Source organism: Malaya genurostris, chromosome 2 (assembly GCF_030247185.1).
Source record: "Malaya genurostris strain Urasoe2022 chromosome 2, Malgen_1.1, whole genome shotgun sequence".
NCBI lineage: Eukaryota > Metazoa > Arthropoda > Insecta > Diptera > Culicidae > Malaya > Malaya genurostris.
Genome location: NC_080571.1, coordinates 333,715,075 through 333,741,576, shown reverse-complemented (window position 1 = coordinate 333,741,576; position 26,502 = coordinate 333,715,075). Strand labels below are relative to the sequence as shown.

At 34.5% G+C, this 26,502-nt stretch overlaps 1 protein-coding gene across 1 annotated transcript in view; it reads left to right on the top strand.

Moving 5' to 3' along the window:
* Positions 1 to 16,158: 16,158 nt before the first annotated feature.
* LOC131431632 (CUGBP Elav-like family member 2) overlaps positions 16,159 to 26,502 on the top strand; it is an 849,840-nt gene continuing 839,496 nt past the window's right edge. Inside the window, exon 1 of the mRNA XM_058597461.1 lies at positions 16,159 to 17,095. The gene's annotated coding sequence lies outside the window, so the exon portion shown is untranslated. The remainder of the gene's footprint in view (positions 17,096 to 26,502) is intronic.

Genomic DNA, 26,502 nt, shown 5'->3' with positions numbered 1-26,502 from the left:
AAATTCCACAAAAATTCCACAAAAAATCCACAAAAATTTAACAAAATTTTCACAAAAATTCCACCAAAATTACACAAAAACTCTGCAAAAATTTAACAAAAATTGAAAAAAATTTGAACTAAAATTCCACAAAAATTCCACAAAATTACATAAAAATCCACAGAAACTATATAAAAATTCTTCAAAAATTCAACCAAAATTCGACCAAAAATTTTGCCAAAATTGAACAAAATGTGAACTAAAATTCCACAAAAATTCCAAAAAACTCCACAAAAACTATATAAATATTCCTTAAAAAATTCCACCAAAATAACAAAAAAATTCTGCAAAAATTAATAAAAAATTGAACAAATATTGAACCAAAATTCCACAAAAAATTGAAAAACTCTACAAAAAATATATAAATATTCAACAAAAATTCCACCAAAATTACACAAAAATTTAGCAAAAATTGAACAAAATTTGAGCTAAAATTTCACAAAAATTTCACAAAAATTTCACAAAAATTTCACAAAAATTCCACAAAAATTCCATCAAAATTACACAGCAAAAATTGAGCAAATATTAATCAAAATTTGAACTAAAATTCCACAAAAATTATAAAAAAATCCACAAAAACTATTCAAAAATTCCTCAAAAATTCAACCAAAATTCAACCAAAAATTCCACAAAAATTCCACAAAAAATCCACAAAAATTTTACAAAAATTCCATCAAAATTACACAAAAATTCTGCAAAAATTGAACAAAAATTGAACAAAATTTGAACTAAAATTCCACAAAAATTACAAAAAAATTCACAAAAACTATATAAAAATTCCACCAAAATTCCACAAAAAGTCTGCAAAAATTGAACGAAATTGAACAAAATTTAAACGAAAATTCCACAAAAATTCCACCAAACAAAATTACACAAAAATTCTGCAAAACTTGAACAAAAATTACACAAAAATTCTGCAAAAATTGAACAAAAATTGAACAAAAATAGGACAAAAATTGAACAAAAATTGAACAAACATTCAACAAAAATTGAACTAAACTTGAACAAAAATTGAACAAAAATTGAACAAAAATTGAACAAAAATTGAACAAAAATTGAACAAAAATTGAACAAAAATTGAACAAAAATTGAACACAATTTGAACTAAAATTCCACAAAAATTTCACGAAAATTCCAATAATCAAAATTACACAAAAATTCTGCAAAAATTGAACAAAAATTGAACAAAAATTAACCAAAAATGTAACAAAGATTGAACAAAAATTGAACAAAAATTGAACAAAAATTGAACAAAAATTGAACAAAAATTGAACAAAAATTGAACAAAAATTGAACAAAAATTGAACAAAAATTGAACAAAAATTGAACAAAAATTGAACAAAATTAAACAAAAATTGAACAAAAATTGTACAAAAATTGAGAACAAATTGAACAAAAATTGAACATAAATTGAACAAAAACTGAACAAAAATTGAACAAAAATTAAATTCCAAAACTCCACCTAAATTCTACAAAAATTGACAAAAAATAGAACAAAAATTGAACAAAATTAAACAAAAATTGAACAAAAATTGAGAACAAATTGAAAAAAAATTGAACATAAATTGAACAAAAACTGAACAAAAATTGAACAAAAATTAAACAAAAATTGAAGAAAAATTGAACAAAAATTGAACAAAAATTGAACAAAAATTGAACAAAAATTGAACAAAAATTAAACAAAAATTGAAAAAAATTGAAAAAAAATTGAACACAAATTGAACAAAAATTGAACAAAAATTGAACAAAAATTGAACAAAAATTTAACAAAAATTGAACAAAAATTGAACAAAAATTGAACAAAAATTGAACAAAAATTTAACTAAAATTGAACAAAAATTGAACAAATATTGAACGAAAATTGCACAGGAATTGAACAAAAATTGAACAAAAATTAAACAAAAATTGAAGAAAAATTGAACAAAAATTGAACAAAAATTAAACAAAAATTGAACAAAAATTGAACAAAAATTGAACAAAAATTGAACAAAAATTGAACAAAAATTAAACAAAAATTGAAAAAAATTGAAAAAAAATTGAACACAAATTGAACAAAATTTGAACAAAAATTGAACAAAAATTGAACAAAAATTGAACAAAAATTGAACAAAAATTGAACAAAAATTGAACAAAAATTGAACAAAAATTGAAAAAAAATTGAACACAAATTGAACAAAAATTGAACAAAAATTGAACAAAAATTGAACAAAAATTGAACAAAAATTGAACAAAAATTGAACAAAAATTGAACAAAAATTGAACAAAAAGTGAACAAAAATTGAACAAAAATTGAACAAAAATTGAACAAAAATTGAACAAAAATTTAACAAAAATTGAAAAAAATAAATAAAAATTGAACAAAAATTAAACAGAAATTAAACAGAAATTGAACAAAAATTTCACAAAAATTTAACAAAAATTTAACAAAAAATTAACAAAAATTTAACAAAAATTCAGCAAAAATTGAACAAAAATAAACAAAAATGGAACAAAAATTGAACAAAAATTTAACTAAAATTGAACAAAAATTGAACAAATATTGAACAAAAATTCACCAGAAATTGAACAAAAATTGAACAAAAATTGAACAAAAATTGAACAAAAATAGGACAAAAATTGAACAAAAATTGAACAAACATTCAACAAAAATTGAACTAAACTTGAACAAAAATTGAACAAAAATTGAACAAAAATTGAACAAAAATTGAACAAAAATTGAACAAAAATTGAACAAAAATTGAACAAAAATTGAACAAAAATTGAAAAAAATTGAACAAAAATTGAACAAAAATTGAACAAAAATTGAACAAAAATTGAACAAAAATTGAACAAAAATTGAACAAAAATTGAACAAAAATTGAACAAAAATTGAACAAAAATTGAACAAAAATAGGACAAAAATTGAACAAAAATTGAACAAACATTCAACAAAAATTGAACTAAACTTGAACAAAAATTGAACAAAAATTGAACAAAAATTGAACAAAAATCGAACAAAAATTGCACAAAAATTGAACAAAAATTGAACAAAAATTGAACAAAAATTGAACAAAAATTGAACAAAAATTGAACAAAAATTGAACAAAAATTGAACAAAAATTGAACAAAAATTGAAAAAAAATTGAACAAAAATTGAACAAACATTGAACAAACATTGAACAAACATTGAACAAACATTGAACAAACATTGAATAAAAATTGAACAAAAATTGAACAAAAATTGAACAAAAATTGAACAAAAAGTGAACAAAAATTGAACAAAAATTGAACAAAAATTGAACAAAAATTTAACAAAAATTGAAAAAAATAAATAAAAATTGAACAAAAATTTAACAAAAATTTAACAAAAATTTAAACAAAAATTTAACAAAAATTTAACAAAATTTAACAAAAATTGAAAACAAAAATTCAGCAAAAATTGAACAAAAATTAAACAAAAATGGAACAAAAATTGAACAAAAATTTAACTAAAATTGAACAAAAATTGAACAAATATTGAACAAAAATTGCACAGAAATTGAACAAAAATTGAACAAAAATTGAACAAAAATTGAACAAAAATTGAACAAAAATTGAACAAAAATTGAACAAAAATTGAACAAAAATAGGACAAAAATTGAACAAACATTCAACAAAAATTGAACTAAACTTGAACAAAAATTGAACAAAAATTGAACAAAAATTGAACAAAAATCGAACAAAAATTGAACAAAAATTGAACAAAAATTGAACAAAAATTGAACAAAAATTGAACAAAAATTGAACAAAAATTGAACAAAAATTGAACAAACATTGAACAAACATTGAACAAACATTGAACAAACATTGAACAAACATTGAACAAACATTGAACAAACATTGAACAAAAATTGAATAAAAATTGAACAAAAATTGAACAAAAATTGAACAAAAATTGAACAAAAAGTGAACAAAAAGTGAACAAAAATTGAACAAAAATTTAACAAAAATTGAAAAAAATAAATAAAAATTGAACAAAAATTTAACAAAAATTTAACAAAAATTTAAACAAAAATTTAACAAAAATTTAACAAAATTTAACAAAAATTGAACAAAAATTCAGCAAAAATTGAACAAAAATTAAACAAAAATGGAACAAAAATTGAACAAAAATTTAACTATAATTGAACAAAAATTGAACAAAAATTGAACAAAAATTGCACAGAAATTGAACAAAAATTGAACAAAAATTGAACAAAAATTGAACAAAAATTGAACAAAAATAGGACAAAAATTGAACAAAAATTGAACAAACATTCAACAAAAATTGAACTAAACTTGAACAAAAATTTAACAAAAATTGAACAAAAATTGAACAAAAATTGAACAAAAATTGAATAAAAATTAGCATCAGCATTAGCATTAGAGACCGCCCGTGTGTTGCTATTCCGTTATTGATCTGGACCAATGGAGATTGCAAAATGATTTTTTGAAGCAACATGTTTGGGAATAACACATTGTTTCACACTGTGCAAACTATATTGATGCATGCATGCTGTGCAATACCGACGCCGGCCACGTCCGAATGCAGATCTACTTGGGAGGGGAAGGACTGTTAGTTCGATGCATGTTGCTACTAGGAACCGAGGAATCCTCTGCATTCCCACATGCATCACAGGAGAGGATACTTTGTTAGTAAATGTTTTAATAATGTTATCATGTGTTTATTGCTCTGGGTAGCCGGCTACCAAGAAAATAAATAAAATGCACTGTTTGGTGTGGTTTGTACGCTGGTGGAATCATTGGACCGTATTTTTTCAAAGATGCTGTTGGACGCAACGTTACAGTGAATGGCGATCGCTATCGTTCGATGCTAACAAACTTTTTGTTGCCAAAAATGGAAGAACTGAACTTGGTTGACATGTGGTTTCAACAAGATGGCGCTACATGCCACACAGCTCGCGATTCTATGGCCATTTTGAGGGAAAACTTCGGAGAACAATTCATCTCAAGAAATGGACCGGTAAGTTGGCCACCAAGATCATGCGATTTGACGCCTTTAGACTATTTTTTGTGGGGCTACGTCAAGTCTAAAGTCTACAGAAATAAGCCAGTAACTATTCCAGCTTTGGAAGACAACATTTCCGAAGAAATTCGGGCTATTCCGGCCGAAATGCTCGAAAAAGTTGCCCAAAATTGGACTTTCCGAATGGACCACCTAAGACGCAGCCGCGGTCAACATTTAAATGAAATTATCTTCAAAAAGTAAATGTCATGTACCAATCTAACGTTTAAAATAAAGAACCGATGAGATTTTGCAAATTTTATGCGTTTTATTGTTTAAAAAAGTTCTCAAGCTCTTAAAAAATCACCCTTTATGAAAGATTCAAACTGTAGAACTTGTTTTATGAATTTTTGATTTTTTAAATCTTCTAACTGTTTTGGTAGACTTTGTATCTTTTACCGAAAAATTATCTTCTTGCTTGCCTAAGTCAGTAAATTCGCTAAAAACGCGAACCGTAGAATAACAAAGCTAAAAATAAAAAACGGAGAGTAACAAAGAAGATTAGAAAATACCAAATGAGGTGATGGGGGCATATCCGACAACGCATTAGTTCTCATCCCCTTCGAGTATCAACACGTTTGCGTCCATCACGACTACGTGCTTGTTGTCCGGAATATGCATGATTGGACAACACACGGCAGAATAAATGTCGTTTTAATCTAAGCTATAACAAGTGGAAAATATTAGCTACAAATAAAAAATAATTCCACAAAAAAACTACTGGAAATAGCACAAAGACAAATTGATATTACTGGCAGCGCTGTTTGAGAGGGATCTGGCATGACAGCCCTTTAGGGATACATTTCGTAGCCCTTTAGAAATATATTATTAGAAAAAATACTCCCTTGTATGGCGGCAGTCATTCCTGTGCGGTAAAATATATCCTTCCAACCACGCCAGTCGCACCCTCAACCAAACCTTTATTCAGCACGACTTCACCATCACTGAAAATCAATAATTAAACTACTTAATTCACTAGAACTTTCTAAAATCACTGAAAAAAAACACTTTTTATTAGAGCAACACAGAAGCACTCTGAACAAAAATTGAACAAAAATTGAACAAAAATTAAAAAAAAATTCAACAAAAACTTAACAACAATTGCAAAAATAGTAAGAATGTCAAAAATTACATTAATGGCAAAAAAAAGTAAAATGAAGCAGAAAATAAAAAATAAATTGCGAAAACTAGCAAAGAATAGCAAAATACAGCAATATATAACAAAATATATCAAAAAAGAGTACAAAATAAAAAAAAAATCGCAAAAAATAAACAAATATAACAAAAAACAATGTGTTTAATCCACCTAGCAGTGAGATAATACCTTTTTTATCAATCCGCATGTGTTTTTTACATGAATATTATTCGGTGTTTCAGTTTTCATGACATTATTTTAATGACCGTCGTTTTAAGCGGCAATTTGAGATTTTAATCACTCATTACTCTGTAATGTCGAAACTGCGAATCGGATTGAATTTGAATCTAAACGTGTGATAATCGATTGAACACTACATGATATGTTGATGTAAGTTCCACTTTAGAGTTTACGGTAATTTAAGGTACTTCCAGAGTCGGTATTCAGGAGCCAGCATAACTTAAAGCTATGGCCATATCTTCGAGAAATCGTAGTGCGAATTAAATTTTTGGGTACCTTCCGAATCGAAAACTGAAATAAGTTTATTAGGGTATCGACTATCCAAATTTGCTAACCCGATAAACCTGATTAATTTATGGGAAATAGACATTTTTATACTAATTTCCTGTATCCCCGAAACCAGAAGTTGAATGCAAGCAAAAGCAAGAAACTTATGACTGAAAAGCAAGATGTTTTTAAGAATCTAAAAACTTTTCATTTCAGTCTTAGATCGGTTCAGCCATCTACTAAAAAAATGAGTTACACAGTTTTAATTTCGTTTCACATATCATCTTGTAGTTCCGGAATCAGAAGTCGGATCCAAACATAATTCAGGAACCTTGTTTGGGAGCATACGACTTTTCATATGAGTCTGAGTTTGTAGAAAACGGTTGAGTCATCTCCGAGAAAATTGAGTGAATTTATTTGTCACACACACACATTTGCTGATCTCGACGAACTGATTCGAATGGTATATGGCTGCTATGTTCTTCCAGCATTTATTGCTGTAAGTAGTTTAAATAAATATAATTATGAAATTGCTCTCAACTCGAAAATTCTGCCATCATCTGGTTTTCATATTGCATATTCGAATGATTATGTTGCCAAAAACGAGCCGTGCTAAAATCGGTCCGAGGCAAATTGTCATGAAAAAGGATGCTGTACACAGTATTTTTGGAACTTAGAAATAATTGTATGTAACAGTAAAAAAATCTTGTTTCACGTTGCTCCCAAGCATTGCTTTGTCATACAGCGCTCAAAACTCCTATTGATGCGATAGGGGGAAAAGTTGGATAGCTATTATCGGGCAGAATCTAAATCTAAAATAATATTCTGTTTTCAAGGTCAAGTGTGACAGATATTGTCAAAAAACTTTGATATAAAACTTCGTGTAACTCAAAAATTAAACATACAATCTCAAAACCATTCAATAGCGTTCTGGGTGACGGAGAGATCTTTCATTTGTGACTAGTTTGATCAAAATCGGTCCAGCCATCTCTGAGATCTCGACCTCTTTGTTGACAACACACATACAGACACACGGACATTTGCTCAGTTCGTCGAGCTGAATCGGTTGGTATATGGCACTCGGCCCTCTGGGCCTCGGAAATTTTTCTAAAGTTTGAGCGAATTCTATACCTTTTTTTATATATATAAAAACAGGTAAACATGAAAAAAATAACATAAAATATCCGTAAATAACTGATTTTTTTCGAGGCGAAATATAAAGTAAAAATCAAATCGATATGCAATATTTTGAGAATCGAAAGTTTTAAACATTGTCAAATTTTGAAATGAAAATTATACGTAATTATTACCAACATATCCAAGTCGATTTTTCACTAATTTGTCAGTAATAAAACTTGTTCCTGTCCAAAAAATTACTATTATGTCAATTTTGAGTAAAGTATTTTGTAATGATGAAAACTGCGGTGCGGTAGCGAGTGCCAGTTTAACTTGATCTCAATTTCCTCATGTTTACATGTTTCTTCTGGTTCCAGTAGAGACTAAGTAGCAAAATGCAAACTCAGGAAAGTAAACCTCACTACACCAATGCCTAGTTCGTCTGTGGTCGAATCTCGAGTGATTAATTCCTAAGATTAGAACAAACTCGTTTGGCACTTGTGGCACTACGACCAGGATTTGTCTTGACAGCCAAAGTTGACGCTTGCCTTCATTGCCCGCCAGCCCTCATTACCCGCTGTAATGAAGGGGGAGATAGGAAGAAAAAACAAATGTCCCAAACACCAACTGATCCAGCAAGCAAGCAGAAACAGGAAAAAAACGTCACAGCAGGCTGCGCTGCTGTTTCTACTTGGAGAATTCGAAGAATGTCTCTCTACAGCGAGGGGCCCATCCAAGGAGCTGGGGAAGACTCGGGAGACGTGACATTACGTATGACACCAAGCAAAATTTATTCCCGCCTTAAAAGTTTTTCTCGTTCGAATTGAGAAACATTTTTCATGTAGCGCATCAGAAATAATATTTATGGTATGAAAGGGTGACCATCTTGAATGCTGCGGGAATTTACCGTCGCTTGCCGCTCAGCTGGCAGTTCCATCAATTAAGCGTACGACGCGGGAAAGTTGTGAGATTCGTTCCGGAAAACATGGAAATAATATCTTCTCGGTACGATGTGTGCGTGCGTGTGTTGTTGCTACCACCTCCCACGGAATCTACGCTCGTTATGTCAAATGAACGAGTTTCCAGCTAGTCTATGCGGCGGAACTTTGAAATACGCAGGCAATAAATTATCGTCGATTCATAAGAAAATCATGTTTTCCAAGCAGTACACAATTTTCGTGAGCGCCCTTTCAACGCACAATTATAGCAATTAGTCGTAACTGCAGCGACATTGCCAACAAGGAGGTAGTTTCGACAAAGACACAGCTATTTATAAATGCTTGAATCGCATCAATTCGGCTCGAAAACTATGCGGACTGTTTTTTTTTGCCGGTCGCAGATTCACAGTACTTCTTGCTCATTGTAAGCCAGATCGGTTTTGCTAAGTAAACAGGGAGCGTGAGTTAAACAATCGAGTGGAATTACAAACATTCGAATGTAATAAAATCTAATTTTTAAATACCCCCGAGCTATCATCACATACGACTGGGTGTACAACAACAAAAAACCGAATCTGACATTTTAATTATTTCATCCTTCACAGCAGTACAGCGTGATGTTTCAATCCCAAAACGATTTGCATCATATTTGTTGAGCAGCAATAAATATAAAAGAAAAACATTGAGATGACAATAGGCCTCACACTCGCTTCGGTTGGCGGTATCAAGTCCAATCTAGTCACCACCCTGCGCACTGCGCCATGTCCCACACTTCTCGCTGTTATCGCTAGCGTTGTCTGTCTTGCTTCAACGACGAGCACTTTTCAAAGTGCGCAACGTAATACAGCAGTAAGTACGCAATTACTGTCTCAAACTCGGGTAACATATTGTACCGTACTTACGCTACCAACACCGCTACAAACCGCTACTAGCCAGAGATAAGAACAGAAACCGCCGCCGGATCGCTGATCCTCCTGTTTTCTTTCTATTTTAATCGCACTCTTTCGGTTGCTTCTTCTCTCTCTCTCTCTCTCGCGGGTGAGAAATGATTGGTTTTCTACACTCGCTCGAATTATGCTCGTCGTATAATTTAAGGTGGAAGGGATGCCAAATGAAGGTTATTTAACATACGGTAAGAGAATATTTTGAGCCAGTGTGTTACAAGGTTTTCCATTCAATATTAAATTATATTTAATGATTAATAAATTATTGAACTATCAATTGAGATGGAATTTGGGAATTGCAGTATATTTGAACAACTTCCTCGGAATCTTTAAGGTACAAATTGATGAAACTTTTTGGTGAACCTAGTTTAGAGTTTCATCATGGAGTATTCAAATTAAAGTTGTGATTGTGCCCGAGAGAAAGTTATTGTATTACTTTTTTTACTTTTACTGCCATATTATTTCTGTAACACATATCTAAGACATTCTAAATGGATCAGGGTCATTTCGCCAAAAGCTATTTCGCCGAAAGCCATTTCGCCGAAAGGGTTATTTCGCCGAAAGGGTAATTTCGCCGAAAGGGTCATTTCACCGAATTCTGAAATCGTCTTAAAATCGTAATTAGAAATAATTTAAAATAAAGACAAATGAAAGGGCGTCAACGCCCGTTTTGTTGATCTTCAATCAGAGCCGGTGAAACATATTAAACCCAGGTGGGTAATTATTAGTACCGGGGAGTACGACCCACTATTTTTAAGTATTATTTAGTCGATTTTTAAATAATATTTTGTTTCGACTTTGCATGAGACGCGTAAATTCGAAGCTTGAAGCGTTTTCGATATTTTGTTGTAAAACAAAATTGCGCATTTAAGGGTTCCGTTATTTGGGTTTGCAAATTTTCGTAATTATCTCTTTGAGAATTTTGGTTACCCTGATCGTTTAGTTGGTTGGGGTTGATGGTGAAAGATGTCTCGCATGAATCGAAAGCAATGTCTTGGCATTACATTCCTTCTGTGGAATTTGGCCTTTCTGTTTCTGTTCTCAGCATACAGAATCATTTTATGGTTACGATCCTACTGACACTATGAATCATTACACGTCGCGGCTCGAACATATGACAACTGGCTTATAAGACCAGCGCCATATGCATTGAACCGCAAACCCGGGCGAATCGAACGTTGCACAAAACAAATCCAGCCGCTGATGTACATAGCACATTGTTAAAAAATGTCCCGGGACCGACTGAGGTGACGTTTGTAATGTCAAACTATCATTATCGTTCAGAAAACAAGTGTCAAATTTTCACGTCAATCGCACCACAAACACTATACTTACCGACATATAAGTGACGTTACTTTTTGATTTACGAAAACTTAAAAATAACGAATTCCGTTTATTGATCAAACATTGCTTCCTATAAGGAAAAACCGGGCAAATCCAGCAATGGTTTAAGAAGTGTTACCCGCACTCAAATTAAAAATAAAGATTTGTGGTATTCTGATTTTAACGTGACCAAATTAAGCAGTCATACGGAATAAAATGTGAGCATGTTTTTAGAATCTTTGTGGATGAACACAAAATCAAAGTCCGACTGAACTGGAAGTGGTTTTATGATCGTATGCGAAAATCTGGGCATGAAAAAAATCTTTTCCAAATAGGTGCCTCGTTCGCTCACAATCTATCAAAAGCAACAACGCATCAACAATCCAGAGAGCTGGTCGGCACTGTTTAGTCGCAATAAAAAGGATTTCCTGCGTTGGTATGGAACAGTGGACGAAACATGGATCTATCTTTATTCTCCCACGGAACGACCGAAATTAGCTCTGCGCCTAATTCGTATTACTGTTTTTGAATTAGTTGATTTTAACAACAAAATTTCCAAAATAACTATAAAATTAGTTAAAATTGAGAATTTACTTTGCTGAAAAAACTCTTATTTTTAGAGAATGTGTTTAGTTGGTGAATATCCTGGACACAAACCAGCAATATTTCAATCCAACACGAAATTCTCATTGAGAATTAATTTTGTTATTGAAATCAGAAAATTTGTTTCTATTTATCTATCACCATCATTACTGAAGGACAGCACAAAGAAAACAATACTGAAATAGGTATTATTAACAAGTTTATTAGCCAAAAACTCATGAGAAGTGTCAAAGCAAAACAATCCATTAAAAAGCTAAAAAGTAGAGTCTTATTGAAACTGCTTGAAAATTGTTTTGATGTTTTTCGCATGTGTTCGATATATCTTTATTTAAATTTTTAAACCGATATGTAAAAATGTCGTAAACTGTTAGAGGAAATCGTATTTATTCAGAATTTGTGCGCACTTGAAGCGATTGTGCGTAATAATGTTTTTACGCGGAACAGTGAAGTGAATTTCGAATGTTTCACTCTAATTGTGATGAAGTTTTTTTGTATCTTCAAACCTTCCGAGCTGCGCCGTCCGGTGTACTACTTGTATTCGGTTTTTGTTTTCCGAGTGCTAAAAGTTTTCAGTGATAATGAAGAAAACAGTGATTTAGAAGAAAAAATTCAAAAAGATGTTTATGTTTCGTTTATGTCTTTTTTTAAATACAACATCGTATTTATACCTGCCAATATAGAAAAGACAACCGCGTCTGAAATTTTTTCGGCAGTAGTGTGCCATCTAGTGGCTAGTAGTCATTACGGTGTTACCGTTCGGTGACGGTTGTGAATTCAACTAAAAAAATAGTCATTTCAACAAATATTTTATTATTATTAAGGGAATGAGAATAAAAAATCTAAATTAGCAAAAGTAAGATTTTTTTAGTTGTCTCAAAAAACAACTTACTAAAATCAGCAAATCAACTAAATTTTTCGCGAAAATGCTGATTTCGGTCGTTCCGTGCCGGAGTTGTTTCAACATTTAGACGGGGAAAACGCAACATGTAGCTGCAACAAGTATGGCGTCAGGTTTTAGATGTTTGAGGTATAATTAACGTCGACTATCTTGGAAATAAAGTACCAACAAGAGTTTTTAGTTATTAATACGTTTGAAGTATGGAATCGTAGAAAACGGCCTCATATGAAGCAGAAAAAATCATCTTTAACCCAACTTTAACCACCGTGCCACAAGTCAATGAAAATAATGGCCAAATTGAACGTATTGGGCACCGATCTGTTTCTTCACCCACCATATTCTCAATAACCTAGCCCCCAGCGACTACTTGTCATTTGAAGATCTGAGAGAGTCATCACCGAAACCGAAAGTCTATTTTAAGGCCATGGACAAATCATTTTATAGGTATGATATAAAAAGTTTAGATAATTAATAAAGAAATTTTGCTCAAGAAATGTTGTTTTCTTAAGCTACGATCAGACTAGCCAGTTTATCTGTCACAGTTTATCTGCCACAGACTAGTAATTTTTCTGCAGTTTATATTTGGTCTGGCAATGTGATTACACTATTCACAGTTAAATGACTGCAACAGTCAAGTTTGTCTGTCGACAGTCAATACTTTGACAGTTGTTATGTTTGACTGTGACAGACTTTTTGAGCATGTCTGTATTGTGATTACATTGATCAGACAAATAAAACTGGTTACAGACTTAAATATAGGGAGTGGGCTTTTTATTACAGTTTTTCTGCACACAGTGATCACATTGGAAGAAAGTTTGTGGGGAAGAGAACTTTACACGGAATATCGCATTATGATAAAATATCGATCTGATCTCACAAAAGGCAGTTCGTTGCGTTGCTACTTGGAGTGTTGTGTTTGGAAGCAATTAAAGAAGGAATATAAAAATGCTCCGTTTTTTTACCTTTTTTATAAATATCAAAAATAGTTATAGAAATCGCTCAAACTTTAGAAAAATTTTCCGAGGCCCGGAGACGCATGGTGGATTGGTTATTATTCTAGAAAATTTCAAATACTGAACCTTTCCACAGTTTTAAAAAATAAGAAACCGAAGTTCTTCGATGTATCTAAAAATCAATCATCAACCAAGTATGGAGTGAAAGTGTTTTTGTTAAAATGAAACGTTTATTTTGAATGAGAAAAAAATAGTCGAAATAGTGACCATCTTTCTGGCAATTTGAGGATACCTCGAGAATCAGACATCCCAAATTAACATTTGAGCACAGATAATAGTAGGAGGAAGCCAAATCAGATGAACGAGGTGGAATTGCAACCTAAAAGGTTAGTTTTAACCATAGTAGTGATGCTCATGTGCTTCATATAAGGTCATTTCACAGCGATTTTGGACTTCAATCGCTTCATTAAGGAGGGAGTAGGGTTGCGTATTTTTTCCAGAATTATCGTTCAACAAAATAAATTCAAATGTTTTGCATGATAAAAAGCATCATTCGAACAACATTTCGTACGATTTTTCAATTTTTAGTTGGTTTGACGTAAAGCCGCCATAACTAAAATTTGTAAATTTTTCGTGGAAAAATATTGAGAAATAAGTCGGTATTTTTGAGAACACTTCTTAATAATCATGATTTGCGGTGTCCACTGTTTCTCTGCGCAGACTAATCAGAAGTAAACAAATCAAATCTGCATAGTTAGAGTAGAAGTTTTTCCAGACCCCAACGTTTCTATTTGATTTTTTTTTAATTTTTTTAATTTTTGGTGGTTGTTCAAAGTGAAAACTATGATTTTTCACGAAAAAATCAGCCATTTTGTAGCTGTATAACCTCCCCAAAGTAACAAACAACGAAAAGGAAAACGTTGGGGTCTGGTTTTTTATATGTAGAAAGTGTGTGGAAAATTTGAAAATTGCAGTTTTGGACCACTGTGCGTCGTTACGATTCATAGAAATCAAGCATACTCAAATTATTATAAAATAAAAAAAAAAACTACAAGGATCAGCCCCATAGGGTTGTTTGAGCCATTGATGTGGAACGAGGCAACCAAAATTTCTAATGATGTACAACCAAACAGTTCAATCAATTGTCACACTTTTGAATCCGCTATTGCATGAGAGTCTGCCTAAATTTATCTTGGTTAGAAACCAACACCGAACAGTGTTTGTTTTATAGTCGACGAAATTACACCAATATCCCAAATGTATGCAATTATATCTTTGTACATACTTGCGATACGGATTTTGATATTAAAGCTTCTCTTCGTCAAGCTTGTGTTCAAGTTTTGTATGCAAGCAGTGATGTTTATAGCGTTAAGTTTCTCTACCATTCTGTGATTTCGGTTGAAGCGATAAACTATTTCTCATTATCAATCGAGTTCATCTTATATAAATTTGGAAATTAATCTTAAGCACTCAAAATTTACCCAATTTCTTAGACGAAACGACATAACATGGAATTTCATCCGAGCTTGCATGACACAAGATCAGAGCATATCATTTAAAGCTTCAAATCCTTTTATGGCACTTTTTGTCTTGCTGTCTAGCAACAACCTACCTCTAGCATGCTACGCGTAGGACTGAAACGTTTGCTATAATTTTGCTTCTATTTATAGATTCACGTGCTTCCAACAGCTCCGATCCGATATGCCGGAGATTTTTAGTAGACAAAATAGGACACTGCTCGCTACTAATCAAAATTCCAGTCATATATAATTGAAAATACGTGGCTTGATACATTCAAATCGAAACTTGAAAATATTTCCAATCAAATGATGAAATAATATTAATAATTGATACAAAATATACTGAGCTGTAAGTGTTGACCACGTTTCTACGTATATTTTTCCTAGAGTTTGTAATTTGCACCCCTATATAGAAAATAAACGTGTGTTCCACATCAAAAATGGTAAAAAAAACGTGCACATTTTAATGTGAACTTGATTTACGTTAAACTCAATTGACTCAGTGTCATCCAGCTAACTGACATCTGCTTGTCACGTGAAACCTCGTTTACAAAGTCAATCCACGGATCGGAATAATTGTTGGTTTATAAGCTATTCAAACAGTCTCGTTTGAGTTTTGTTTTTCAATCTGAGGTTTATTCAAAATAAATTACCTTGAGATTTTGTTTATTTTCCAGATTTCGACTTCACTATATTGGGGTAATTATGATAGATTTTTTGTCATTTCCATGTGCTCAAAATGTTTACATCATAACAAGTTCTTAAACAGATCCGAAATTTATTCGACTTTTCAACCACGAAAACGCATTCAATCGTAAAGTCTGAATCTAATTTGAATGTCGCCAAGCTTTTCATAACATCAACATCTGCCCACACTGCTTTCTTTCAGCGCATATGTTTAACCACGAATGCACGATTAAACCTATTTATTTTATTGGGTTCCTCTCTTTATCTCTCTCTCTCTCTCTCTCTCTCTTCTGCTTTACTAAATTTCCCAGAATGTGAGTGCAAAAGTATTCCACGATGAGACTATTTCGGCTAGTCGGACGACGGTACACGAAAAGTAAAACAGGAGAACTGCAGCACATTTTTCTCTAGCAGCTCACGCCAGGCCAGGAAATCCCATCGAAGAAACAGTGCACCGCCTGCTGCCATCTTCCTGAGACCACGCTGCCATGAGGACTCGCCGGACCCCAGCCGGCCGGTCTGTAAACAGCAGATCATAAATCCGCTAAGCAGTTTCGCGCTGCCTTTCTATAAACAAACGTAATGCTGATGTGTGCTTAATATTCTGAATTCCCGCCATCGTCGAGACCGTTGCAGTCAGCACAATTACCGTCGGATCACGGGAAAACGAGCATCATTTTCCTTATCAGATGGATTGCAACTGTCGAAGATGGTGACGGTTGAGTGAGGTTGGCTGAGGCACGGATGAGACACCGACGGGTGATTGCAGCCTACTACGGGCTACCGCGCGTCGTCTTCGGAAGGAACAACGACAACAACAAAAAATAAAATACTGAAACAGATCATACCAAAGGAGTGTACCGTCGACGCAGTTCGCAGTTGCTACGGCGGCGCTTCACACTCTGGTTTGATTGGCTAGCGATTTTCTTGCCCGAACAGTCGTCAGTTACGTACGGAATTGTTCTGTGTTGCGTGTTGCGGACGATAGTTTCCTCGTAGGTTCACGCGTACGATCGACATTGACCGTGTAGTTTCTGTGTTGTTTATGTTACTTGTGTTTAATGTTGTTTTGTGGACTGTCCTCCTATTTACTCATCCCTGTTAGGTTTCTGTGTTTATTCACTTCACTCTTTTGCTGGTCGACTGTCGACAGTTTGTCCATGAATTTCTGTAAATAGATAGTTCTTCTGTATCCTGTGTGCGTGTGTGCTTGTGTGCACTTCTGCATCTGCAAATGGTTCCACGTGAAGCTCGAAAACAAATTCCTTAGCCAATAATAGTGCTCGTTGTTGATGCCGTGTTTGCTGCTTTTTTTTTTGGATCGCTCGTGTTGTGTTTGCATGTGCCTTCGTAGTACGTCTTGCAAGCCCTCTATTCAGCACCCGGAGATCTACTGGCCGCCTGTGTAGGTAAAGGTAAGTGGCATTTGTATGTGTTCTCGTATGTGTATTCGTAAATATTCGTAACATTGCGAACATGTGCTTCCGGAATGGTATGTCTACTGTTTTGTGATCCTGCTCAGTCGGGATATTGAAAGAAGCTGTTTGCATGATATTTGTAGGAAGAAAGTTTCAAAATAAAAATATCAATCATTAGATGAATGCAAATAAAAAATACTGTTTTCTTTCTAAACTGGAAATGTTTATTAGCGGCATTAGATAAAATAGAAATAAAGAAATCGTCCATCACAGACTGCTGGATTTTAGAGATAGTTTCTCATAATTGTATTACATCTTTATGTTTTTAGGATTTCAGTGATGTTTATTTACCGACTAAATGTATTGTGGAGGCGTAGGAAAAATTTAAAAGGTTTCAACTAATATTATATACTCTTATCCTCATTAACTATGAGCAAACATTATGAATAAATTAGATGTCATGAATTATAGTAATATTAAAACAGGAAATCGAATGTATAGTGTTTTCTACATAGTAAGAGTAAAATCAATGACAAATCATATCTAAAGACTGCCCCAGAAAGTATGGACGCACATTGATTTCGCTGTAAATAATTCACAAGTGTTAGATATTTAAATTTTATTCGATATACTGATAATATTAGACTAAACAGAATATTATTCTCAACATTTGCTACTTAGCCATTGTAGACTAGCTGGTGCACCTTCTTGCAAACGTTCCTCATTAATTCCGTACAGACTTCTTGACGACAAGTTTTGACACTTTTTTCCAATCTTTTTAAACTGTTGAATGGTTTCGGCTGCCGAGACCAGGGCCGGTGAAAGAGGTGGGTACGGTGGGTAGTACTACCCACCCGAAAATTCCAAAAGTGGGTAATTATCCACCTGAAATTTCTAACGAAAAATAATAGTAATATTAGTATCATTTATGACAATAAAAGTAGTTTTATTGTAACTGAAAATAATAAATAAAATCAGAATTATAAAATGCTAATACTCAAGGTAGAGCAAGGATGTGAAGATATACAACAAAAAGGTGAAACGTGACAATGGTCATTTGAGCATGCAGAAATCTTTTAGTGACTTAACTTTTACCTTCAACCAAAGGGTTCGCGATTAAGCATCTCATTCATGTAAATCACTCGAGCCTCTGGGATGCCGGAAAGTACAGAAAAGGTCTTTTACCATTTACTATACGAACCAGTAAGAGAAAAGTTACCAGAAGTTATCAGTTTCTACTTGCGACAGCATTCTTATACACATTGAGTTCTTCACGGTATGGATATTCTTCTCAATCTCTATACAGCTAGTTGAACATCAGAATGAAAGGTTTGTTCGAACTATTGCTTATGCCTCCAGAGTCACAGCGTACTGGCTTTTTAGCCTAGGTTGTATGCGGTATTCAGTAGCGCTGCACTCACCGCTACCTGATGGAAATTGTGTACGAGAGTGCAGTCGCAAGTAGAAAGTAACAACTTCTGATAACTATTCTTTTGTCGGTTCGGATAGTAAGTGGTAAAAGACCTTTATCGGTACTTTCCGGCATACCAGAGACTCGAGTGATTTGCATTGATGAGACGCTTAAGTTCAACTCCTCTTGCGAAAATTAAGTTAGTATAAGATTTCAGCTTGCTAAAATCAACCTTGTCACATCTCGGCTTTCCATTGTTTATCTTCTCATAAATGAAATCACTCAAAATCTTTTGACGTAGGATTGCGTCTTTGTTTTCTATACCGGGGTACAAATTCAAAACATAAAAGTAAAACCATATAGACAGTGGTTAGGTTTGGAACATCTACAACTCAAATACGAACAATGTGCAATTCTCCCTGTTTTTTCAAACCGTTGTCATTCCTCTAATTGATATGACGGTTTCGTATACATAAGTTCACGGTTTCCATATGATTTCTGCTCTTCAATGAGTGCGTTAGCATTTGAGAAAATTACTCAAAGAAAACACCAAATTCAGTGTCGAATCGACTTGCAGTTTGTGCGGTTCGATACTGCCGTAGAGAAGTTTGCTTCCACATCGTCCAACAAGTTCAGGAACTAACTAGGAAAACAACATAACTTGAGCAAAATTTCTTTATTTATTATCTGAATTTTTCTATATCATACTTATAGATTGATTTGTCCATGGCCTTAAAATAGACTTTCGGTTTCGGTGATGACTCTCTCAGATCTTCAAATGACAAGTAGTCGCTGGGGGCTAGGTTATTGAGAATATGGTGGGTGAAGAAACAGATCGGTGCCCAATACGTTCAATTTGGTCATTATTTTCATTGACTTGTGGCTCGGTGCATTGTCTTGGTTAAAGATGATTTTTTCTGCTTCATATGAGGACGTTTTTTACGATTCCATACTTCAAACGCATTAATAACTAAAAACTTTTGTTGGTACTTCCTTTTCAATATAGTCGACTTTAATTATACCTCAAACATCTAAAACCTGACGCCATACTTGTTGCAGCTACCTGTTGCGTTTTCCCCGTCTAAATGTTGAAGCAACTCCGGAGAATAAAGATAGATCCATGTTTCGTCCAATGTTTTATACCAACGCAAGAAATCCTTTTTATTGCGACTAAACAGTGCCGATCAGCTCTCTGGATTGTTGATGCGTTGTTGCTTTTAATAGATTGTGAGCGAAGGAGGCACCTATTTGGAAAACATCTTTTTCATGCCCAGATTTTTCCAGTTCAGTCGGACTTTGATTTTGTGTTCATCCATAACGATTATCAAAACTTGCTCACATTTTTCCGGATGACTGCTCAATTTGGTGTCGTTAAAATCAGAATACCACAAATCTTTGTTTTTAATCTGAGTGCGGGTAACACTTCTTAAACTATTGCTGGACTTGCCCGGTTTTTCCTTATAGGAAGCAATGTTTGATCAATAAACGGAATTCGTTATTTTTAAGTTTTCGTGAATCAAAAAGTAACGTCACTTATATGTCGGTAAGTTTAGTGTTTGTGGTGCGGTTGACGTGAAAACACTTGTCTTCTGAACGATGATGATAGTTTGACATTACAAACGTCATCTTAGTCGGTCCCGGGACTTTTTTTTAACAATGTGCTATGCACATCAGCGGTTGGATTTGTTTTGTGCGCCGTTCGATTCGTCCGGGTTTGCGGTTCAATGCATACGGCGCTGGTCTTATAAGCCAGTTGTCATATGTTCGAGCCCCGACCTGGAATGATTCATAGTGTGTCAGTAGAATCGTAGTACTAGCCATAAAAAAATTCTGTATGCTAACAATCGGCTGCGAAGTCTGTTGAAACAGAAAGCCCAAAATCCACAGAAGGAATGCAATGCCAAGATATTGCTTTCGATTCATGCGAGACATCTTTCACCATCAACCCCAACCAACTAAACGACCAGGGTAACCAAAATTCTCAAAGAAATAATTTCGAAAATTTGAAAACACAAATATGTTTATACGGAACCTAAAAGACTGCTGACTTAATATTTCAAACAAATATTTGCAGAAATTTTGTAGTTTGATGTTGTATTTAACCCTTAAATGCGCAATTTTCTTTTGCAAAAAAAATATCGAAAACGCTTCAAGCTTCGAATTTACGCGTCTCATGCAAAGTTATATCGAAACAAAATATTATTTAAAAATCGACTAAATAATACTTCAAAATAGTGAGTCGTTCTCCCCGGTACGAATAATTACCCACCTGGGCCTAATATGTTTCACCGGCTCTGGCCGAGACATGTTTCCTAAGATGTGCCTTCGTTAATGCCCGAAATTCTTCAATTGGTCGAAGTTGTGGAAAATCTTTTGGGACGAAAGTGACATTTTTGGTAGTATTCCATTCTACCGTTGATTTCGAGTAGTGGCAAGAAGCAGGATCTGACCAGAAGACAACAGGATCCTTGTGGCTTCGAACCATGGGTAGAAGTCGTTTTTGTAAACATTCCTTGATGTATTTTTCGCTGTTCATTGAAGCAGTGGTGATGAAGGGTTTCGAAATCTTATCGCAACTACAAATTGCTTGCCAGACCATAGCTTTCCTACCAAATTTTTCGACTTCAATCGATGTCTCGGACTGGTTTAACACTTGCCCTTCTCGCACAGTATAATATTGTGGTCCCGGGAAGGATTTGTAATCGAGTTTCACGTAGGTTTCGTCGTCCATGATTATGCAGTTCAAATTTCCAGCAAGAATCGTATTGTACAGCTTTCGAACCCTCGGCCTGATCGATGCTTCTTGTTTTGGACTACGTTTTGGTTGTTTCTGCTTCTTATAGGTTCGAAGATTCAAACGTTCTGTAGCACGAAGAACATTGGACTTAGAAGTGCCCATTTTTCTGGCCACATCCCGAACTGAAACCTTCTTTTTTTGCTCGAACGCCTTCAGTATAAGTTTATCCAACTGAGGATTAGCAGGACCTTTTTTTCGATCCGTTTTCGGTTTATCCTCAAAAGTGTTATCCTCACCGAACCGAAGAGTGTAAACAACAGGACGCAGCCATAAAAATTGACAGATTCTGAGCCATTGCGAAACGGCAACGGTTTTTGGTTGCGTCCATACTTTCTGGGACAGTCTTTACGACATAAAATATACAATTGATGATAAGATTACAAGACAATCTAAGTTTGCAACGAGATATGAACTGATGGAAAACGATAGCATTGTTGACGACTCGCTACTTGAAAAAAAAAGGCGACCAGGGACGCGGACGAAGTGAGCTCACCACCACCATAACGGTTTCCGTTGCTGAGAAAATGGTTAACTTGAAGATTTGTAGATCCGAATGTGTTCGGATCGGAAGCAGCTTCTGCTTTTTGTCAAGTCATACAATATTCCGGTGACGTTGGGGTCGGATCGGGAGAGTTGTCATTGTAACCGAAAGACTAAGGAGCTTAGTTTTTTTGGGAAACCTGTCAGATTCATAGAAAACCACTGGGTTATTGTGAGCCTTGAATTATTTCCGGCTCCGGAATTATAGACTGGTAAGTACAAAACATTCAATTTCAATAGTGTGGTCTGTAAGCAGGAAAAATTCGTAATATTCTTTCAACAACTTCAATTGTGTAGGTCTTATAAAGAACTCTTTTTCTCAGAATTCTGAGAAAAAGAGTTCTTTATAAGATCTGCAGAATTCAAGTCGTTGAAAGAATTTGGACGTTTTTTCAACGTCATGTATAGAATTGAAATTGTACTTATTAGTCTATAGTCTAGGAACCGGAAAGCATATTTTGGGTAAAATTTAATTGCGGATTATAGGATTGTAATGCTTTTCTTTGGAACCTAAAACCGTAGAAATCGGTTTAAGCGGTTTCTGAGAAAGGTGAGTTCACTTATCTAAATTTGTAAGCACATTTTACTTCGTTACTCCGGAACCGGAAGTCGGATCAAAATGAAGTTCGACAGTAGGCTATGGGACTATAAAGCCTGTCATTTGAATCTAAGCATATGGCAAACGATTAAGACTTTGAGTGCAACGAACGCACATTTGTTCATATTTACTTCCAGAATTCAGAACCAGCATGCTGGAACATAGACTCTGGAGCGTGATATTGAAACTGAATTCAGTTCCGTTATTAAGGTTCGGAATTCAGTTCTTGAACTACAATCGGATTGTGATAATGAGTTCAGTTCCATGATCTTAAAACTAAATTTATGACCTGAATTCTGAGCCTGTCCAAGAACTCAAATTCAGTTCTCGAATACAGTTCCAGAATTTAGTCCTGGCCGAGAATTTTAGTTCTGAAGTAGATAAATAAATAATGATAGAAAAGACTGAACGGTTGTAAACATTCTATAAATTCCACTATTCGGTTCTTTTAGAACTATTAAGCCATTGATATATTTCCAAAAGATTTTGCGAAAATTGCCGCTACTGGGTATCAAAGTCTACAATAAAAAACTATGTTTGTTCCGTGTTACTTAATTGTATGGTAGAACATGTTAGTCGTCAATAAGTCATCCACAAAAGCACCGTTACAATTCTAGAAGCGAAGCAATAAAAATCGCAAAAGTCACACAACCTGCTAGTACGAATGCTTATGAATGTTCGGAAATTTGAAAGAAACGTGTCAGTTGTCCAGTGAATCGGACTTTCTCTTCGTGTGTTCCCATATGCAGGGTAGTTTAATTGGTAAAGCAATTTCCCTGGTTAGGAGTTAGCTACGGGTATGAGTCCCGTCTCTGCGGTAACATTTTCGCGGCTTTCATTACATAATTGCGTTCACATGTCAATTTTTGGTAGTATCTAAAGTGTTTCAATTTTTAATATTGAATTTCAAAATAATAGCAGCAGAAAAAATGACACATAATTCAACAAAACTGGTTGTTTATATCAGAATAATAGAGCTAAATGTACATTTGAAACAGTTGATCAGGATTTTAAATCTTTTTTTCTGAAAAACTTTCCGTACGGTATCCTCAGATACGCCCCCGATGATGATTTCGTCCATCTTCTCTTGAAATCATCGATACCATCTGCTATCTTCTTAGTTTCAAAGAGTTTCCGCTTCACTAGAACCCAAAGTCTTGGCATTACATTCCTTTTGTGGAATTTGGCCTTTCTGTTTCAACAGACTTCGCAGCCGATTCATATAGCGTACAGAATCATTGCATGGCTAGTACTATGGATCCTACTGACGCTAAGAATCCTTCCAGGTCGGGGCTCGAACATAAGACAACTGGCTTGTAAGACCAGCGTCCTATTCATTGAACCGCCAACCCGGGGCAAGAACCCAGTACATTTTTATTGGCCGAGGTTCTGGACAATTTAGTGAATTGTGACCTAATACCATTCCCGGATCGATTTCGCATAGTGACAAGAAGCCAAATCGTCCCAAATCAGAGCTGGACAGGAACCACGTTTCTGATAAATGACAGCAATCACTGGAGCTCAGGTTTTCTCTCGTACACATCTTTATTGATTGTGCGGTAGATACAAAACTTTTGATTTTAAGACCACAACTACAAATGGCACGCCAAGCTAAAACCTTCTTCGGGAATTCGGACATCTTCTTTGAACGGAAATGTTCGTCAATGATGTTCTTTCACATTGCGATACAAAAACCTAGACCCGGAAGCTGTTCACAGTTTTCGAACACGTATATATTGACGTGAAAACGTCTTATTTTACTATGGGGCACCTTTTCAAAATTTATCCTCTGGGAGAGTGAAAAATTTCTGATCGTCAACATCTCTTGTTTTATTCAACGTATCAACATATTGTTTCCTCCGCGTCGTGAGAGATATGATCACCAATTTGTGATAAAATTTTCGGTAGTAGGAGATAATCGCAAATAACTCTAAATTAAAGTTTTCTAAATTTTTTGATTCAATTCTAGAGTTCCGTTCGTAAATGCGGTTTCCGAATCCAAGCACAGATTTTTTTCCATTGCGGAATTCTTGAACTGACATTAGGATCTTGATTCTAGACTTAGACTGATTTCCATCAATTTTGGGAATAAGTTCTGGATCTGAATCGAATTCTGGCACTGAAATTGAGGTTCAAACCAGAATTATGCTCCCAAATTCCTGTCCAGACTTGGAATTCAGGTTCAAAATTCGGAAACTGAGTTCTGAACCGGAAGTTCTGGAACTTCAAACCGAGATCCAGGACCAGAATCTAGATCCAAAACTCAGTTGTATTTCCAGAATTCAGTTCAAAACTGCATTTCATAAGGAAGGTTCAGAATTCAGTACCAGAATGCAGGTTTCAATTCCAAAACTCACTTTTACGATTTTAAAAGTGTAACTGAATTCAGGAAATATATTCTGAATATTTTCGAACTAAATTCTGTGCTGGGATTACAGAACTCAGTTTCGAAGCGGACTTATGGATCCGGAATTGTAAATTCCGATATCCTGAACCGCAATTCTGTAACTAAAATTCAGAGCTCAGCTCGGAATGAGAACCCTGATCTCGAATTCAGTTCCAGAACACAGATTCATTTACCAGTTCAACAATCCAGATCAATAATTCAGTACTCAGTTCGCTTTCTCATCTCATCCAAGTCAGTCGATGTAACAAAACTCATCCAAGTCAGTCGATGTAACGGAAGAAACCAAGTACAGTATTGTGTAGTGAACAATAGAACGACCTTGAAATGAGTGAACCAAACGAACAACAGCTACCGCCGCTACGGAAGAATACAATTGTTGTTGACTTCAGGCAGTTCAAAATTCGACCTTCGATACGAGAACTTGAAGGTTTGCTTAAGGAGCAAATGCATCTTGACATTAAACGTGTGCATTTATTTCAATGCAGTAAGACAAATAATATTGTTTACATCCAGTTTTATAAAGAGTTGTATGCAATTCAATTCGCTAAAGACAATAACAATATGCATTATGTGGAGCACGAGAACATTAAGTACAACATTCCAGTATATATGGAAGACAGTTTTTTTTTTTTTTGTTTCGATTATAGAGGTTTTAACCTTAAGGTCATTCGCCTCTTCGGGCCAGAAAAACTTTCTGACCCTATGTGCGGGGTTGGGAATCGAACCCAGGCGGGCTGCGTGAAAGGCATCGACTTACCCATCACACTATACCCGTTCCCCTATATGGAAGATAGTGCTATAGAAGTGCGTGTGCATGATCTTCCTTCAAGCGTCATCGATTCATATATTCGCAAAACTATGTCCCAATACGTAGAGATTCTCTCTATCGAAAAGAAAAGTTGAAGATTTTTTTCCCCGGTATTCTAAACGGTGTACGTTTGTTACGCATGCACTTGAGGAGACGTATACCTTCTTATGTGACATTCGGTCAGGATACAAGAATCCCGTGCAAATCACTTGTTGCCTATGACAATCAGATGGCCACATGTCAATATTGCCAAAAAGCTGTTCACTACGGCAAGCCATGTGATAGACTGGACAAGGAGACAACTACACTAAAGAACAACGGTTCTTCCTTCACACCAACTCCAAGCAACCCCAGTACACCTGTGACAGTCACCAACAACAGGGAAGTATCCCCTTCAACGAAACCATCCAACGTATCCCCTATAGAACAAAGTACACCAGCTGCAGTTAACAGCTTACCATCCAACCAACCAGCAATTGCAACCAATGTACAACAAGGTGCATCTACAGCAACTCTCAACGAGCCCAAGACTACGATCAACAAGGAAAACGAAAAGAAAACGGAAATCACACACAACACCGACGATGAAGCAATGGATGATGAGATAAGCCGCGGACAAAATGACCCCCGATCCTCGTTGGATGGTAATGGAAACTCATCTCCCCCTAGAAAAAGGGTGACAACGAGATCGAATAGCAAATTTTAAGTAACAAAAACGTAAGCCAATCGGCCTCGAAAAGCTTTTAGGCAAAAAGGCCAGAATAAAAAAAAAATATTAGAGAAGAATTCAGTACTAAAACTCAGTTTCAGGATTCAGTTACCAAGTTCAGGTTCAGA